Source organism: Schistocerca serialis, chromosome 1 (assembly GCF_023864345.2).
Source record: "Schistocerca serialis cubense isolate TAMUIC-IGC-003099 chromosome 1, iqSchSeri2.2, whole genome shotgun sequence".
NCBI lineage: Eukaryota > Metazoa > Arthropoda > Insecta > Orthoptera > Acrididae > Schistocerca > Schistocerca serialis.
The window spans coordinates 609,677,170-609,695,541 of NC_064638.1; the positions used below are offsets into that span (position 1 = coordinate 609,677,170).

At 39.3% G+C, this 18,372-nt stretch overlaps 1 protein-coding gene across 2 annotated transcripts in view; it reads left to right on the plus strand.

Moving 5' to 3' along the window:
* The window catches only part of LOC126477766 (pantothenate kinase 3), a 166,714-nt gene that overhangs the window by 66,240 nt on the left and 82,102 nt on the right, over positions 1 to 18,372 (plus strand). For both annotated transcript variants that reach the window (XM_050103643.1, XM_050103649.1), the window contains exon 2: positions 8,350 to 8,449. The gene's annotated coding sequence lies outside the window, so the exon portion shown is untranslated. The remainder of the gene's footprint in view (positions 1 to 8,349; positions 8,450 to 18,372) is intronic.

Genomic DNA, 18,372 nt, shown 5'->3' on the forward strand with positions numbered 1-18,372 from the left:
ATTGTTGCTGTGTCGTTGTGATCACATCAGTCTCCAGGATAGCCGAGCATTTGTGATAGATGTTGTTAGTTGAACAAGCATCTCCCAAGAGGGTGCGCTGGCAGAGGCAACACTGAGGCAAAAAGCTCGGTGATGAGGTGCTGAGTGTATAGGAGTTACTCATTCGAGCTCAGATGAAAGGTGGAAAAGTGGAAGAAAGTCCATGCCTAATATGGTTTTGTTTATGTTTGTGGTGCGGAAGGTCCATGGGCAGTGAAGATTTTCATACACTGTAACACTAGATCGACCACTGCATGCACTGAGATCACAGACTTGTTGGCAGTTTGGTGTGGTGAGTCATTAGACTTGTCCATGGGGACTGTACTAACATCTGAACCAGCATCAAAAAGTAAGTTGTGCCTGAGTCATGATCAGGAATTTTCAGTCAACCATATGATGGTTTATCCATCATTGACGATGCATGTCCAGCTCAATAAATGTGAAGCTGGCTTATCATCCGTGTGCAGCCCAATGTACTTACCTCAATCCACACTTGGTGTCTGGGTGTGAGCATGGAAGCTGATAGTTGTGTGCCAGGTCGTTGAATTACATGTGGTACCAGCACATCTATGTAGAGTAGTGACGATGGGGTTTAGCATCGCAGTATTGTGAGCTGCCCTGTACAGCTGGCCAGGATATTCTGAGGGTTTTAGGAGTGACATCACTGTCAACCGTTCTTGGGTTCATTTAGGGCGGCTCGGGGAGTGTCATGGGTTTCAGCATTCTAATGTGCTGTGGTGGTACAATGTCTTGAAATTTCATACGGTGCTGATCTTATAGGATCATACACAGGGTTATTACAAATGATTGAAGCGATTTCACAGCTCTACAATAACTTTATTATTTGAGATATTTTCACAATGCTTTGCACATACATACAAAAACTCAAAAAGTTTTTTTAAGCATTCACAAATGTTCGATATGTGCCCCTTTAGTGATTCGGCAGACATCAAGCCGTTAATCAAGTTCCTCCCACACTTGGCGCAGCATGTCCCCATCAATGAGTTCGAAAGCATCGTTGATGCGAGCTCGCAGTTCTGGCACGTTTCTTGGTAGAGGAGGTTTAAAGACTGAATCTTTCACATAACCCCACAGATAGAAATCGCATGGGGTTAAGTCGGGAGTGCGTGGAGGCCATGACATGAATTGCTGATCATGATCTACACCACGACCGATCCATCGGTTTTCCAATCTCCTGTTTAGGAAGTGCAGTGGAGCACCATCCTGTTGAAAGATGAAGTCGGCGCTATCAGTGTCCAGTTGTGGCATGAGCCGATTTTCCAGCATGTCCAGATACACGTGTCCTGTAAAGTTTTTTTCGCAGAAGAAAAAGGGACCGTAAGCTTTAAACCGTGAGATTGCACAAAACACGTTAACTTTTGGTGAATTGCGAATTTGCTGCACGAATGCGTAAGGATTCTCTACCGCCCAGATTCGCACATTGTGTCTGTTCACTTCACCATTAAGAAAAAATGTTGTTTCATCACTGAAAACAAGTTTCGCACTGAACGCATCCTCTTCCATGAGCTGTTGCAACCGCGCCGAAAATTCAAAGCGTTTGACTTTGTCATCGGGTGTCAGGGCTTGTAGCAATTGTAAACGGTAAGGCTTCTGCTTTAGCCTTTTCCGTAAGATTTCCCAAACCGTTGGCTGTGGTACGTTTAGCTCCCTGCTTGCTTTATTCGTCGACTTCCGCGGGCTACGTGTGAAACTTGCCCGCACGCGTTCAACCGTTTCTTCGCTCACTGCAGGCCGTCCCGTTGATTTCCCCTTACAGAGGCATCCAGAAGCTTTAAACTGCGCATACTATCGCCGAATGGAGTTAGCAGTTGGTGGATCTTTGTTGAACTTCGTCCTGAAGTGTCGTTGCACTGTTATGACTGACTGATGTGAGTGCATTTCAAGCACGACATACGCTTTCTCGGCTCCTGTCGCCATTTTGTCTCACTGCGCTCTCGAGCGCTCTGGCGGCAGAAACCTGAAGTGCGGCTTCAGCCGAACAAAACTTTATGAGTTTTTCTACGTATCTGTTGTGTGTCGTGACCATATGTCAATGAATGGAGCTACAGTGAAGTTATGAAATCGCTTCAATCATTTGTAATAGACCTGTATAATCTGTCCAATAGGGCAAGTTTTCTATCAGCTGAATTTTATGTGGAATCAGGATGAGTTGCAGTTGCTGAAAGAGTTTCACAGTCCAGAGCGACCAAAGCCTATCGTCCTGGATGAGATATGTGTCTAGTAGAGGTTGCAGTCAGCGTCACAACTGTGATGGAGTTTTTTCTTGCTACTGCTTGTTATATATGGTCTGTTGTAACTGTTGTTCTTGGGTACATGCCAGTCACTGTGGTAAAGCCTATTTTGCAATGACGTATTTCATGCACAGGTAACGCAAGGATGGCGTCGCTAATTATGTCAGCATGTTGAGAGGGGCGCAGATCAATGTGACGTATTTAGAATTGTCATTCAGTATTCCAAGTGATGCAAACAGACTCTACTGAAGCAAACTACAGGCCTGGTTACTTGGTGAGGAATTGAGGCAGTTTAGGTCAATGAGAAAGTCTTCGAAGGGCAGTTAATGAGTTTGTGAAAGACCATGAGAAATGTAAGACGGAATGATTGTACAAAACACTCACAGCGAGGGTGTGGAACATGTAATGGCATCCAGTAATTGAAACACTGGTGTAGTACAATCCCAATTATGGCTGTGTTTGCAGCTGAAAGATGCTGCATGGTTACACTGTTGTCACGATCTCCTCAGAATTGGTCAAAATATTTGAAGATGAAGCATCAAACCCCATCTGTAACATGAGTGAAGATGGATCATTTTGAAAGTCTAATGATAAGGTGGACAATGGCGGCCTTTGTTGGGGCGAGACGGTTGCAATAGCTTGAGGCTGTGTCATTTGCACACACAAATACAGTCCTGGTGGAATCACTGTTTATCAATTAAAGCAATCACTGCACTAATGAGACACACATCGAGGCTTGATCCATGCAGAGTCTTCTGATGAAGCATTTGATGTGAACAGGACAGCAGGAAATGGCTGCATTGTTAGTGCATACTAGAAAGAAATGAGCGAATTGCAGACTGGCGTGATTGCTGCATTAGTCGAGGGTCACCAGTGTGCTAGATTTCCGCCATGGATATGAGAGGATGTATCAGTAAGTCAGTTGATATGTTTATTAATAGATAACACTTTATTACAAGATAACACTTACAAGACATCTATGCAATACAAAAGTCGAACCCAGACTGTCATTAATCTCCAGCCCCACAGGTATCCCACCTCAGAGCTGCAACTTTTTCGTCCCTGTCATCAATAGTGCTGTTGTCTCACATATGATATGTGTATATTTTCACTAGCAAGTAAATATCGATCCTGATGTGAAAACAACTATCTGCAACTATCTGCAAATCGTCGAACTTTCTTGTGAGATAAAATGCTATCAGATTTCAATCTCTTAAGAACTATGAGATGAATAATGCATAAAAAACGATATTCGCCAGAATGTAGGTGTAAATTCGTATTAAGTTGATAAATACAAAATAATGACATATGCCCTCTCTTATGAATTGTAAATATGTCCAGTTGCTGTTGTTGTGGTCTTCAGTCGAGAGACTGGTTTGATGCAGCTCTCCAAGCTATCCTGTACAAGCTTCTTCATCTCCCAGTACTTACTGCAACCTATATCCTTCTGAATCTGTTTAGTGTATTCATCTCTTGGTCTCCCTCTACGACTTTTACCCTAGACACACTGCCCTCCAATACTAAATTGGTGATCCCTTGATGCCTCAGAATATGCCCTACCAACCGATCTCTTCTTCTAGTCAAGATGCGCCACAAATTTCTCTTCTCTTCAATTCTCTTCAATACCTCCTTATTAGTTATGTGATCTACCCATCTAATCTTCAGCATTCTCCGGTAGCACCACATTTCGAAAGCTTCTATTCTCTTCTTGCCTAAACTATTTATCGTCCACGTTTCACTTCCATACATGGCTACATTCCATACAAATACTTTCAGAAACGACTTCCTGACACTTAAATCTATACTCGATGTTAACAAATTTCTCTTCTTCAGAAGCGCTTTCCTTGCCATTGCCAGTCTACATTTTAAATCCTCTCTACTTCGACCACCATCAGTTATTTTGCTACCCAAATACCAAAACTCATTTAATACTTTAAGCCTCTCATTTCCAAATCTAATTCCTGCAGCATCACCCTATTTAATTCGACTACATTCCATTATCCTTGTTTTGCTTTTGTCGATGTTCATCTTATATCCTCCTTTCAAGACACTGTCCATTCCGTTCAACTGCTCTGCCAGGTCCTTTGCTGTCTCTGACAGAATTACAATGTCATTGGCGAACCTTGAAGTTTTTATTTCTTCTCCATGGATTTTAATTCCTACACCGAATTTATCTTTTGTTTCCTTTACTGCTTCCCCAACATACAGATTGAATAACATTGGGGATAGGCTACAAGCCTGTCTCACTCCCTTCCCAACCACTGCTTCCCTTTCATGTCCCTCGACTCTTATAACTGCCATCTGGTTTCTGTACAAATTGTAAATAGCCTTTCGCTCCCTGTATTTTACCCCTACCACCTTCAGAATTTAAAAGAGAATATTCCAGTCAACACTGTCAATAGCTTTCTCTATGTCTACAAATGCGAGAAACGTAGGTTTGCCTTTCCTTAATCTATTTTCTAAGACAAGTTCCAACATTTCTATGATATCCAGACTGATCTTCCCTGAGGTCGGCTTCTACCAGTTTTTCCATTTGTCTGTAAAGAATTCGTGTTAGTATTTTGCAGCTGTGACTTATTAAACTGATAGTTCGGCAATTTTCACATCTGTCAACATCAGCTTTCTTTGGGATTGGAATTATTATATTCTTCTTGAAGTCTGAGGGTATTTCGCCTGTCTCATACATCTTGCTCACCAGATGGTAGAGTTTTGTCAGGACTGGCTCTCTCAAGGCCGTCAGTAGTTCTAATGGAATGTTGCCTACTCCTGGAGCTTTGTTTCGACTCAGGTCTTTCAGTGCTCTGTCAAACTCTTCACACAGTATCATATCTCCTACTTCATCTTCATCTACATTCACTTCCATTTCTATAATATTGTCCTCAAGTACATCACCCTTGTATAGACACTCTATATACTCCTTCCACCTTACTGCTTTCCCTTCTTTGCTTAGAACTCGGTTTCCGTCTGAGCTCTTGATACTCACACAAGTGGTTCTCTTTTCTCCAAAGGTCTCTTTAATTTTCCTGTAGGCAGTATCTATCTTACCCCTAGTGAGATAAGCCTCTATATCCTTACATTTGTCCTCTAGCCATCCCTGCTTAGCTATTTTAGACTTCCTCTCGATCTCATTTTTGAGACGTTTGTATTCCTTTTTGCCCACTTCATTTATTGCATTTTTGTGTTTTCTCCTTCCATAATTAAATTCAATATCTCTTCTGTTACCCAAAGATTTCTATTAGCCCTCGTCTTTTTACCTACTTGATCTTCTGCTACCTTCATTATTTCATCTCTCAAATGTCAGTCGTTCCCTAATGCTCTCCCTGAAGCTCTCTACAACCTCTGGTACTTTCAGTTTATCCAGGTCCCATCTCTTCAAATTCCTACCTTTTTGCAATTTCTTCAGTTTTAATCTACAGTTCATAACCAATAGATTGTGGTCAGAATCCACATCTGCCCCTGGAAATGTCTTACAATTTAAAACCTGGTTCCTGAATCTCTATCTTACCATTATATAATCTATCTGAGACCTTCCCGTATCACCAGGCTTCTTCCATGTATACAACCTCCTTTTATGATTCTTGAACCAAGTGTTAGCTATGAATAAGTTATGCTCTGTGCAAAATTCTACGAGGCAGCTTCCTCTTTCATTCCATCCTCCCATTTCATATTCACCTACTATGTTTTCTTCTCTTCCTTTGCCTACTATCGTGTTCCAGTCACCCATGACTATTAAATTTTCGTCTCCCTTCACTATCTGAATAATTTCTTTTATTTCATGAGACATTTCATCAATCTCTTCGTCATCTTGTGAGGTAATTGGCATAGGTGTGGGCTTCGTATCTATCTTGGCCACAATAATGCGTCCACTATGCTGTTTGTATTAGCTTACCCATATTCCTATTTTTCTATTCATTATTAAACCTACTCCTTCATTACCCCTATTTGATTTTGCATTTATAACCCTGTATTCATCTTACCAGAAGTCTTGTTCCTCCTGCCACCGAACTTCACTAATTCCCACTAGATGTAACTTTAATCCATCCATTTCCCTTTTTAAATTTTCTAACCTACCTGCCTGATTAAGGGATCGACATTCAATGCTCCGATCCATAGAACGCCAGTTTTCTTTCTCCTGATAACAATGTCTTCCTGAGTAGTCCCCACCTGGAGATCCAAATTGGGGACTATTTTACCTCTGGAATATCTTACCCAAGAGGACGCCATCATCATTTAACCATACAGTAAAGCTGCATGCCCTCAGGAAAAATTACAGCTGTAGTTTCCCCTTGCTTTTAGCCATTTGCAGTACCAGCACAGGAAGGCCATTTGGTTAGTGTTACAAGGCCAAATCAGTCAATCATCCAGACTGTTGCCCCTGCAACAACTGAAAAGGCCGCTGCCCCTCTTCAGGAACCACATGTTTGTCTGGCCTCTCAACAGATACCCCTCCCTTGTAGTTGCACCTGTGGTACAGCTATCTGTATCACTGAGGCACGCAAGCCTCCCCACCAACAGCAAGGTCCATTGTTCATGGGGGGGGATGTCCAATTATAGAAAAAATAACTGTCTGAGAAAAGCTCGCATCGAAAATAATCCAACAAAACTAAAAAGTTCAGTGCTCAGCGAATGTGAGAGGAACAGAAGTATCAAAAAGGAAATGAACAAACGGCACAAAGCAACTATGTAGGTGATCTGTCTGTCGTACAGCAGCCAGGAAAGGCCAAACTATCTATTATGCTACTATGTGTAAAAATTATGATACTTTAATTACAGTGTAACACTAAACGCTTGTTATGATTTTATTCTGATATGATCGTAAAAAATCCGTGGCTTGAACCCAAACTGCACACACAGAAGTTCATTTTGAAATGTTTACGTGTAACTTACCTTTTTTTACTTCTCAGTACTTTACTTTATAAATAACATCCTTTGTGACTTTTGCTTTGACATCAATAAATTTCATGATTGCTAGTTACTTAATTCTAATACTACATTCAGACACCGAGCAAGGTGGCGCAGTGGCTAGCACACTGGACTCGCATTCGCTAAGACGTCAGTTCAATCCTGCGTCCGGCCATCCTGATTTAGGTTTTCCGTGATTTCCCTAAATTGCTCCAGGCAAATGCCGTAATGGTTCCTTTGAAAGGGCATGGAAGACTTCCTTCTCCGTCCTTCCCTAATCCAATGAGCCCGATGACCTCGCTGTCTGCTCTCCTCCCCCAAACAACCCTATATTCAGACATTTTGTACCACAGATGGTAACTCATAACTGTTTGTGTACACTATTGACCACATCCTTGTCAGCCACTCACATTCTTTATTAAAGTACAGTCACTGGGTTTCTTTGTGTCACAGTTGCTTACTACAGTGGTATTAGAGTCAGCTGGTTGAACAGAGCTTCTGTTGAAAGCACTATTGGTCAGTTTCGTAATACATGCCCTGTTGCCAGATGGATTAAATAAAAATTTAACATTTGTAATCAGTGTGGCTCTAAGATAATAGGAATTGCTGCCTATGATGATAGTTGCTTGGTTTTTGTTCATATTATAGCATATAATGATATTAAATTTATCGTTCTGTATTCGATGGTAGCTGCTACTACAATAAAGATTATACATATCATTACAGGATATATTGTTGGTAAATAAATTTATTCTAATAATTCATAGTACTCTGAATATGTCAAAAATCGAACAAAGCAAGATATCTTGGAATAAGTAGTATCTGTGGCTAAATAACTTACGTACTGCCAGTACTGTCTGATATCATCATGAAGGGATTCTGTAGTCTTTACTATATAGGCAATAAAATCTTGGTAGAAACTTTCAATCGATTTTTTTACTCAGATAATCCTTCAAGATTCTGCAGATGGTATAGGAAATTAGCGAGTAATCACACAGTTCAGTTCTTTTATCACTGCGAAAATCTTCGACTATTTTTGTCTCATTCTCATGTGCAGCTGGAAAAAAGACACACAGTTTACTTTTTTGCCCATATCTAATGCCTATTTTGATACCGAAGTTTATGATAAATAAGTTAATTTAATTTGTATTTGCAGAATGGTCTTGAAGGAATTGTGTCAATACATCTAACTGCCTCTGTGTTCATCTATACTGGACCTGCCACACACAAATTCATAGCAGTGCCCAACACAACAGGTAAGAACCATATGGGTAAATAATCCCCGTATCACTTTAGTCATAATATATTATTGTTGCACATCTCCTCTGATTCAACAATATGTTATTAGTGCTTTATTTTTATGAAAGTGTAATGCTGTGCCATCCTTTACAATAGCATTTATAAAGATACAAAAAGATTAAGTAGAGTTTATTCAACTACCCTGATATTAATGCCATATATTACTTTATCAGTATGAGTTACATTGTACAACATATTACTGGAAATCAGTTATATTTATTACCACTCACCCACTTGTTAAGAGCCTCAACTACTGTTATTTTACATGATTTTCTACATCTTAAATGGAAGTATCTGCTATGTACAAAGATATATTGTCATCTGTATGTCAACAGATATATTTACATAAAGAATAAAATGTAAGAGACTGTAGGCTAAAAGAGCATTCATTTGTAATAATCGCCTAAGAGACTCGCTACCATGTTATGAATTTGTTTGGTTACCACACTGTTTTCCAGAAATATTTATATCTTTTTCAACTTTTCTCACTTGTAACATATTGGCCAAGTCTTTCTAACACATTATTTTGAGACATACAATTCCATTTGATTTTATCTAAAACATGTTTGCAAAAAATTAATTTCTGTGGTATTCCACCGTGCATGTAATAAAATTCTATTTTGTTTCTTAGAATATATATCCTTGACGGAACTATGCTGTTTCATTTACACTGGATATGGAATTTATTATTATAAATAATATATTTCTACATTAAAAGATGTAGCTCTAATGCTGTAAAAGCAAAGTACAAACGAATTAAGGACAGTGTTGTTTACATACTACATCTGAAGTCCCAATGCAGTTATTTGATATAGGAGTAGCTTGTTGGTGCCTGTGCCTGTACAAAGGTCTCTTTACATCACGTCTACATAGACAGATTGTTGCGTGTGGTCAGGAGAGTTGTGCAGATGTGAAATGTGCACAAACATGGAAGTTGGAATTGTATGTGTGAAACAAATCCCTCAAAGATGTGAACATCAACGACATCTGTGAAGACATGCATAATGTGTGGTCAGGACATCACCACAAATCTGATGTTTGAAATATGTTGGTGTCAGCTGTTAGTTCAGTCTTGTGTTTCTCGTCTGTGTGCACATGGTCAATTTTAAAAAGGCAGATACACATCAGTGCCGAAAAAAATATATTGCTGAATTTATTTAAATATATAGCAGTCACACATGTTTTTCGAAAATTAAGACCAAGGAATACAGGATTTGAGCTAAGAGGGAAGTTGGCTACAAGCATAGATAGAGAACTTACAAGTGGTGGAACCTATGGCAAACAGGAAAATGACAACAGAAAATAAATTCGCTGCAGACTGTTTACCACAAACAGATGAGCGAAGTAGCGAAATCTATTCGATCTGGCACTCGGGACGTCGAAATATATAAGCCAACTTTGTGGCCTTCTAACCTTCTCTGCTTTCTGAATGATTCCAACAAAGATTGATCATATGAAACATAGTTTAAGGTTTAACTTGTAGATAACAGTAACTATTACTTGTCACTTGCAACTGTATTTACTTATGTGTGAGACAAAAAGCATACAGGTAATAACTGAGGGAGATGTCTGCAGATATTGCCACAGAGCTTTTACTCAAGCCCTATTGTAGTTGCTACTGATAAAAACCATTTCATTAAACTGAGAACTCATTAGCTTGTGGATAACTGAACCAAAATTTTAGCACTGCCTGTTTTTCAGTTATAAATATGTCTCACTATGTTGATCTAGTAAATGCACTCCAAGCATACGTTCACTCAGTATTGTCCTACACCATAAACCCACACAACTCTGTAGCAAAAAAAAGTAACCCTATTTATTCTAAAGAAAAGTGCACTCAGAATCTTGTGTTAAGCTGATAATGGAAGATATTGCAGGGACATAGGTATTCTTACGCTTTATTTATTTCCTAAAGTAATGTATGGCTCACAACAAGAGTAAATTAAAAATGCACTGTAGAATTCACTGCCACAATATTCGAATTAGAACTTTCGAAATGGATTATGAATCAAAATCTGGAGTTAAGAATGAAGTTTTATATTCTAGTGCAAAAGTCTGTAAGAGATTGCTGGTAGACTTCAGGTAGGGAATTAAAAGTCCCAACTTTGAAACAAACTAAACTACAGCTCATTGGCCATGCCTACAATTTCTAAGAATATACAGAGTTTCAAACACATATAAAACTGTAAAAGTATAGTCGCTAACTAATCAGAACTGGTATATTACAAAACTGCGCTCTTTTACTTGCGTTCATGAAATCCTCTTTAATGGCAGCCTTAATAGCTTAGCATGTATTACGTGTGAATTCAGTCAATACTTGTTTCGAAACTGCAGCAGAAATTTCTAGATCCTTGTAGCTTCTTCCTATTGCCAGGAATCATGACGTCGTTTCCAGCCATGTACGTGGAGAAATTGCTTTACTAACAGAAGCACTTTACCATATTACCAGACGAGTTTCGAGCATCAAACGATAATTACATATACAGTGCTGGAAAAAAATAGAACACATCGATTTTGATCTCATGAGACCATATGCCATCTGTGGGATAATAGGTGTACTTCTAATGGTTTCTACATTATCAACCAACAGATAGCCTAGCAGCATAGCAACCAGTGCGCCATCTGTGTCTACCTTGTAATGGGGAACACTCACAGCCAAAAGGCACAGTGTGGTGCAAATGGGCAAAGCAAGCAGACAACCATGCAACAGAGACACACTTGTGCTTCCAAAAGCCAACTGAGAGGGTTTGAAAGGAATCAAATTCTGGTATTCCACGTGGCGAGGCAGTCCTTTCGCAGAACTGCTATACAACTTGGATGTGCTGCGTCAGTGGTAAAACAGTGCCGACGTCAAAGGTGATGTAAACATTCTCGTACGCATAGATGAGGTTCTGGACGTCCATGCAGCACAGACGCCCGCCAATATCGTCGTATTGTAAGGGCAGCAGTGGTAGATTGTACAGATAAGAGGCCTTGAAAGCCCAAGTGTGTCAACATGAACTGTTGTGAACTGCTCATTAGCAGTGGGACTATAGGTATGCACACCTCTAGCGCTTCTTCCACTCCCACCTCAGCACCACTGGTGTTGTCCGAGGATCACGGGGACGATGCATGCTGCGGTCTTCAACAATGACAGCAGATTCTGTCTGCATGCAAGTAATGGTCATTTGCATGAATGACGTAGACCTGATGAGTGCTGTCTCGTAGAGTGCATTTATCCAAGACACATTGGTCCCAATCCAGGCCTACTGTCTGTGCTATGATAAACTAGAACCTTTCTTCCACTTTGGTGTTTCTATAGGGGGAGCTAACCAGTGCTCAGTACATGCAGAATGTTTTAGATCAATCCTTTTGCCGTTTTTGCAATCGTAAGATGATGCGATGTTCCAACATAATAATGCTCACGCACGTACTCTCCGTGCCACTCAACATGTCCTGCAAGATGTACAGCAACTTCCCTGCCCATCATGTTCTCTGGAGTTGTGAGGTATGATGGGTCGAGAAGTGACTTATGTGGCTCGTCTACCAACAACTGTCAACTATGTGAACAGGTCGAGCAGGTATGGAATAACGTATTGGAGGACAGTATACACCATCTCTACAAGCGAATAGATGCCAGAGTCAGCGACTGCATGACTGCCTGTGGAGGCTTCATCATGTACTAGTATGGGTGTTGCAGCATGGGTCGATACTTAGTATCTCAGAACTGCTTGTGCTATTGATCTATGAATTAATCCATATGCAATGTTGCAACAATCAGACTAAAGTGAATTGGAAATCGATAAAAGGGTGTACTAATTTTTTTTCTGGCAGTGTATTTTTGTTTTTGTATTATAAAGGATAATTATGTATATGTTATCAAGTAGATCCTCTAAGAAATACACCTGTTGTCAGGTGTGTTGTGCGACAAATATATGTGTAAAAAACTGCCTTGTCCTAACTGTCTAGACCATTTTGATCAATCTTTCTCTTTCTTCAATTTTGTTTGCATTTTTAGCAATATGTGTTGCAAACTCACTTCATTACCTGTTTCTGAGTAAATGAATTCATCTTCAAGGCTATGAGAGTGTAGTCGCTTGCAGTACTATCTCCCAATGTTAGGTAGTGCTCAAATATGGACGCTGATTTGTTAGCCATTCCAGCCAATATGGGTCACTACTTCTTTTTGGAATGCAGCTGTCTCTTGAAAGAGACAAATACATAGAAAGAAAGATCCCTTAACATTTAACTACAGTATAGCAGGTCAGCAACTGGAAGCAGTTAATTCCATAAATTATATGGGAGTATGCATTAGGAGTGATTTAAAATAGAATGACCATATAAAGTTGATTGTCGGTAAAGCAGATGCCAGACTGAGATTCATTGGAAGAATCCTAAGGAAATGCAATCCAAAAACAAAGGAAGTAGGTTACAGTACACTTGTTCACCCACTGCTTGAATACTGCTCAGCAGTGTGGGATCCGTACCAGATAGGGTTGATAGAAGAGATAGAGAAAATCCAACGTAGAGCAGCGCGCTTCATTACAGGATCATTTAGTAATCGCAAAAGCATTATGGAGATGGTAGATAAAATCCAGTGGAAGACTCTGCAGGAGAGACGCTCAGTACCTCGGTAAGGGCTTTTGCTGAAGTTTCGAGAACATACCTTCACCGAGGGGTCAAGCAGTATATTGCTCCCTCCTACATATATCTCGCGAAGGGACCATGAGGGTAAAATCAGAGAGATCAGAGCCCACACAGAGGCATACCGACAATCCTTCTTTCCACGAACAATACGAGACTGGAATAGAAGGGAGAACCGATAGAGGAACTCAGGGTACCCTCCGCCACACATCGTCAGGTGGCTTGCGGAGTATGGATGTAGATGTAGTTGTAGAAAGATCACATTCATGACATGCTCAGCTTACTCAGAAATGACAACCTTGGTGAACCCAACTGATTTCGTCGTATTTCGTTGTTTTCATATTATAACTTGCATATTATGACAATATGCCATTTTAAGACAATGGCATATTGGAGATTCATCATAAACACATAATCCTTAGTATGATTTCCTATAATTAAATGTCAGTTAATAATGCATCAGTGGATAAAAGCCTTCAGGAGACCCTAAGTTGAATTACAACATCGCTGAGAGTTGCATGTCTTTTCTGTGGTATTGTGGTTAACACTTTCGGGATGGAGCGCGTTTCATCAAAGCGGAGCAATTCGGCGGCACTGTGCGGGTTCCATATCCCTTAGATTTCTTTCATCGCTTACAAAATCTACAGTTTTTGACTTATTGGTGTAAATTTTTTTGTAATGAAGCTTAAAACACGCTATTTACTAGCCAGTAATAATTTCATTATTCCATATCGCGCACTTTTTGACTTGGCGGTGGTGTTAAAATAGAAAAATTTAAAAAACGATTTTTTGTTACTTTTTTAGTTGAGAGGTGAGACATTGAATTCGCCATATTAAAAATAGGTGTATCTTGTTCTTTAAAGTTTTATCTTTAAAATGACATATAAAATACAATTTTATCCCTTATGGGACGTGCATGGGAAGAAAAATAAAAAGTCCATTTTGAAGGATGAAAAATTTAATTTATGTCAATAAACTATAAAATTTCATAAAATTGGCTTAGAACAAACTTTACAGCTTTGGCATATCGATTTTACAAGTCCTTTTGGTACTTTGCTAGTTTGTGATACCTGTTGAAGCACTCAGGCACATGAAGGGAAGGGTTGGACAGACAAGTTTTGCAAAAAAAGGGGAATCGTTTTCGTCCTCCTTGGTTGGAGCGATCACTGCAAACGACACAGTCACCATGTTTTCCGATGTCTATTATCGTGATAGCATGGTACAGGCTGTCCATCCTGTTTGGTCACCATGCTCAGAACGTGGCCTCTTTCTTGATGGGTTAATTGAGCCCTGACGTCGCCCACGAGCACCTTCACGAGACTCTTCCGAAACTGCAAATGACTCTTTGGTGTCTCTCCTCTTTTCTTTGCTATTATGACATATAACAAGAAAGTGGTGACGACCCCCGTCTGAAATTAGCCAGAACAATTACCCTTTTGTCAGGATGCGCCCTGTCCTGTATAGATCATCCAAGCCAGTCCCTAGATACAGTGCTGGGGGTGTGACACAACAATCAGGCCACGTATACGGCCTTGTGTCCCATAGTAACTGCCGCATCAGGCCATGTATACGGACCTTGCATCCTGAAAGGGTTAAGGCTGGACCACACACATCGATCTGCCTGACAGACATCTGCCCAAATGGTGGGACATGGAATAAATCACTGCAAATGTTTTGGGTTCACATGTTACAAACTCCATGTTTCTGCTGACAGCCACCTGTCGGTCTAGAAAAGACATTTCAGTGGAAAGTGACTAAGCTGTTGCGTAATTATTTGTGGATGTGTATGGAAAAATTCAACTATATTTTAACACTCATAACCCCTTGTATAATATAGAAAAATACTTGTATGAGGAGAGCAATTACTGCTCATGAGCAGCTGATGCTGATATTAATATTACTGGTAAAAGGAGGATGCTACAAGAAGCTAGAATTCTCTATTACAGTTTTGAAACACCATGGGATGTTATTTACAAAGTCCTGAAGCAAGATTTAATAATGATGAATAAAGTACTGGTATCTCAATTCTGTAGTATACCAATTCTGACAAATTATAGATAATATCTTAACAGTTTTAGACATGTTTGCAATCTAATCTGTTCTTAGAAGATGTAAGTAAAAATAGTTTAGTTCATTTCTGTGTCGGGATTTTAATTCGCTGTCTGAAGTCTACCAACAACCTATTGTAGACATTCAACCAGAATATAAATCTACATTCTGATCTCATGAGAGACAGGAACTCATAGTCTATCTCGAAAGTTTTACTTCTAGTATTGTGGTATTGAATTTTGTAGTTCACATCTAAATCACTCTTGTAATGAACGATATATTATTTTAGGAAATAAAGAAAGTGTAGAATACCTATATCCCCAAAAACAATTCTGCAAGATCTTTCATTATCAGCTTAACACAAGATTCTGGATGCACTTTTCTTTATAATAAATAGGGCCTCCTTTTGTCTGCTACACTGTCATGTACAATTATGCTGTAGGACGGAGGTGAGTGAAAATACTCTATCAATCCCTTTACTGGGTCAACATAATGAGACAGATTGCTAACTACAAAGCAAGCAGAACTAGAATTTCGGTTCAGTTATCCATGTACTAATGACACATTAGTTTGATGAAACGTTTTCTATCGGTAACATACACAAGAGGGCTTGAGTAAAACTTTGAGTCAATATCTGCAGCCATTTCCCTCAATTATTATGTATATGCTTTTTATCTTACAGATAAGCGAACACAGTTCCAAAAGACAAGCAATAGTTAGTATTAACTATAAGATGAATCTAAAGCTGTGTTTCAGATCATCCATCGTCATTGGAATTCCTGAGAATAGTTTGTCAGCAAACTCATGAGTAAATAGCGGTTTTGGTAGGGAAGTGGCGCTACCAGGAGGGACCCTCCGTCTGCACTAATGGCATACCCAAAATCAGTTGCCTGTTTCCTGTCTGAAAGTGTTGTTCAGTTTGCAGTAATTTACGTTGATTTGTGCAATTTTTGTTAATAGAGTAAGTCAGTTCAGTTTGAATATTTTGTGATACTCTTAGTTATTCAGAAGCGATGGATATGCACATAGATACTGAGAAACTGTGCATAATACAAATAGAGGTATTTTCGAAGTAGAGAGCATTCATTCGTCAATGTAATTACAGCATGTATTGAAGAATTGAATCAAAAAGAGGTGTTGGTTAACGTTGCGAGTCCCAACCAAAGGCCTGAATTTTATACAAAAGTCACGAAAGGATGTATCAGAAAGAAGATGAAAATAAACCACATGGTTTACTCGGATCGCCTAGAATGAGCACTAACACTTTTAGGAGGAAGCCCATCGTTAAAGGCAGCTATAAAATATCCGTAATTCAGGAAACGATGGAGGGCTTTTATATCACTCAAATAAATAAGTAAATCAATAGCGCCAACATTACACAAATTACTTATTCCAATAAAACAAAAAATCCATTTTCCATTGTAGAAAGTTGTTTCGCACAAGACACTGCGTAAAATGGGATTTCTCACAAAGAAATCTGCAACTAAAGGAAAGATTCTGGTAGAAATAACTGATGTAATTGACTGGCTATTCAGATACCTGATATAAGTAAGGAAATTAAAAGAGCAGAAACTTCTTTTATATCGACGAAACTTGGATGGATAACAATATTATCTTTAGAAAATGTTGTTTGGCTCCTGGCATTGATGATATCATGGACAGTGTTAGTGGAAGCAATAGGATTATCGTAGTGAATATTCAATCTAATGCTGGCTTTATTCATTAGTCTGAATCAATGTTATTCCCTTCAAAATATTCACCATTCACTTATGCCAGAGCTTTTTCCAAATTCCGTAACATTTCTGGAACTCAGTCGTTGGGACAGCTTTAGTCCTCTCAATGATGTGCATTTAATCTCATTTATGCTGTAAAAGACTGCCATTTACAGTTTTCTTTATTTTTGGGAACAAATAAAAGTGATATAAACCGAATATTCAAGGAAGAGATTAGTGTTTTAACATTCCATCGATAATGAGGTCATTAGTGACACAGCACAGGCTCAGATTAGGTAAGGATGGCGAAGAAAAGCGACCGTGCCCTTCCGAAGGAACCATCCCGGAATTTGCCTTAAGCGATTTAGGGAAATCACGGAAAACCTAAATCGGGATGATCGGATGCGGATTTGAACCGTCGTCGTCCCGAGTGCAAGTCCTGTGTCCTCATCACTGTGTTACCCTGCTTGGTCCGAATATGGGAGCTAGGGCATCATTACAATATTGTCTTTGGGCAAAAATTCACGAATATGCAACGAAATGTGATGAAATGCAATATTATGGTGCAAGAACCACGAATTTCTCCGCCACATATCCAGACTTTTCTTAACAGATGGTTTTGTGCACAAGATGTCGAACTTGTAAGTAGTACTCCTTATTGTTCGTTTCATGGTTGCACTTGTCGAGCTTTTTTTTTGGATTGGCGATCCAGTTTGCTTCCTCTGGGACGACTGAGCCTCAGATTCAATGTTATGCCCGCTACTTATGTTTCGTCACATATTATGATTCCCTTCAATAGTTCTTTATCGCTATTAACTTCATCAAATAATCCCAAGCAATATGCATTCGCCACTATTTTTATTCAATTTAACAACTTTGTAACAGATTCACCTGAAACAATTCCATTGCATGTGCCAACTGATATGCCACCCTCATCACTGACATCTCTGCTTGCGATTTGGCTATCGTTCACAGTCATTTGTTTCACTTTTTCGGTCAGTTGATGTGCTGGCGAATCAGGACCCTTGGCTTCTTCAGTGTCCTCACAGCCATCTTTGAAACGCTTATACTACTTGTAAAGCCTTATTTTACTCATAGCAGGATCACCAAAAGCAATGTTCAACACTTATAAATTTCTGATGTCTTTATCCCATTCTTATAACAGAATTTAATATAAAGTCTCTAAGCCATTTTTATACAAAATAAATAATCCCTGATACTTCCAAAACACCTGTAACCTTTTTGACACCTGATAACTTACTAAATAGCCTATATATCTAAAGGTATACGGATACTTTTTAGGTGTGGTTAACACCATGACAAAAAAGTGGTGTGAATCGGACTAGTACAACACGCAAAATTACAAATTCCTCCTTAGTTTTTAAACATTCTTCGTTTAGCAAGAATTGTTGCATCTCAGTGAAGCCATTCAAAGAAACCTTCTACCTCTTTGTAGCAAGAATAAGCTTTAAATTCAACAGAATAATTTAACTATA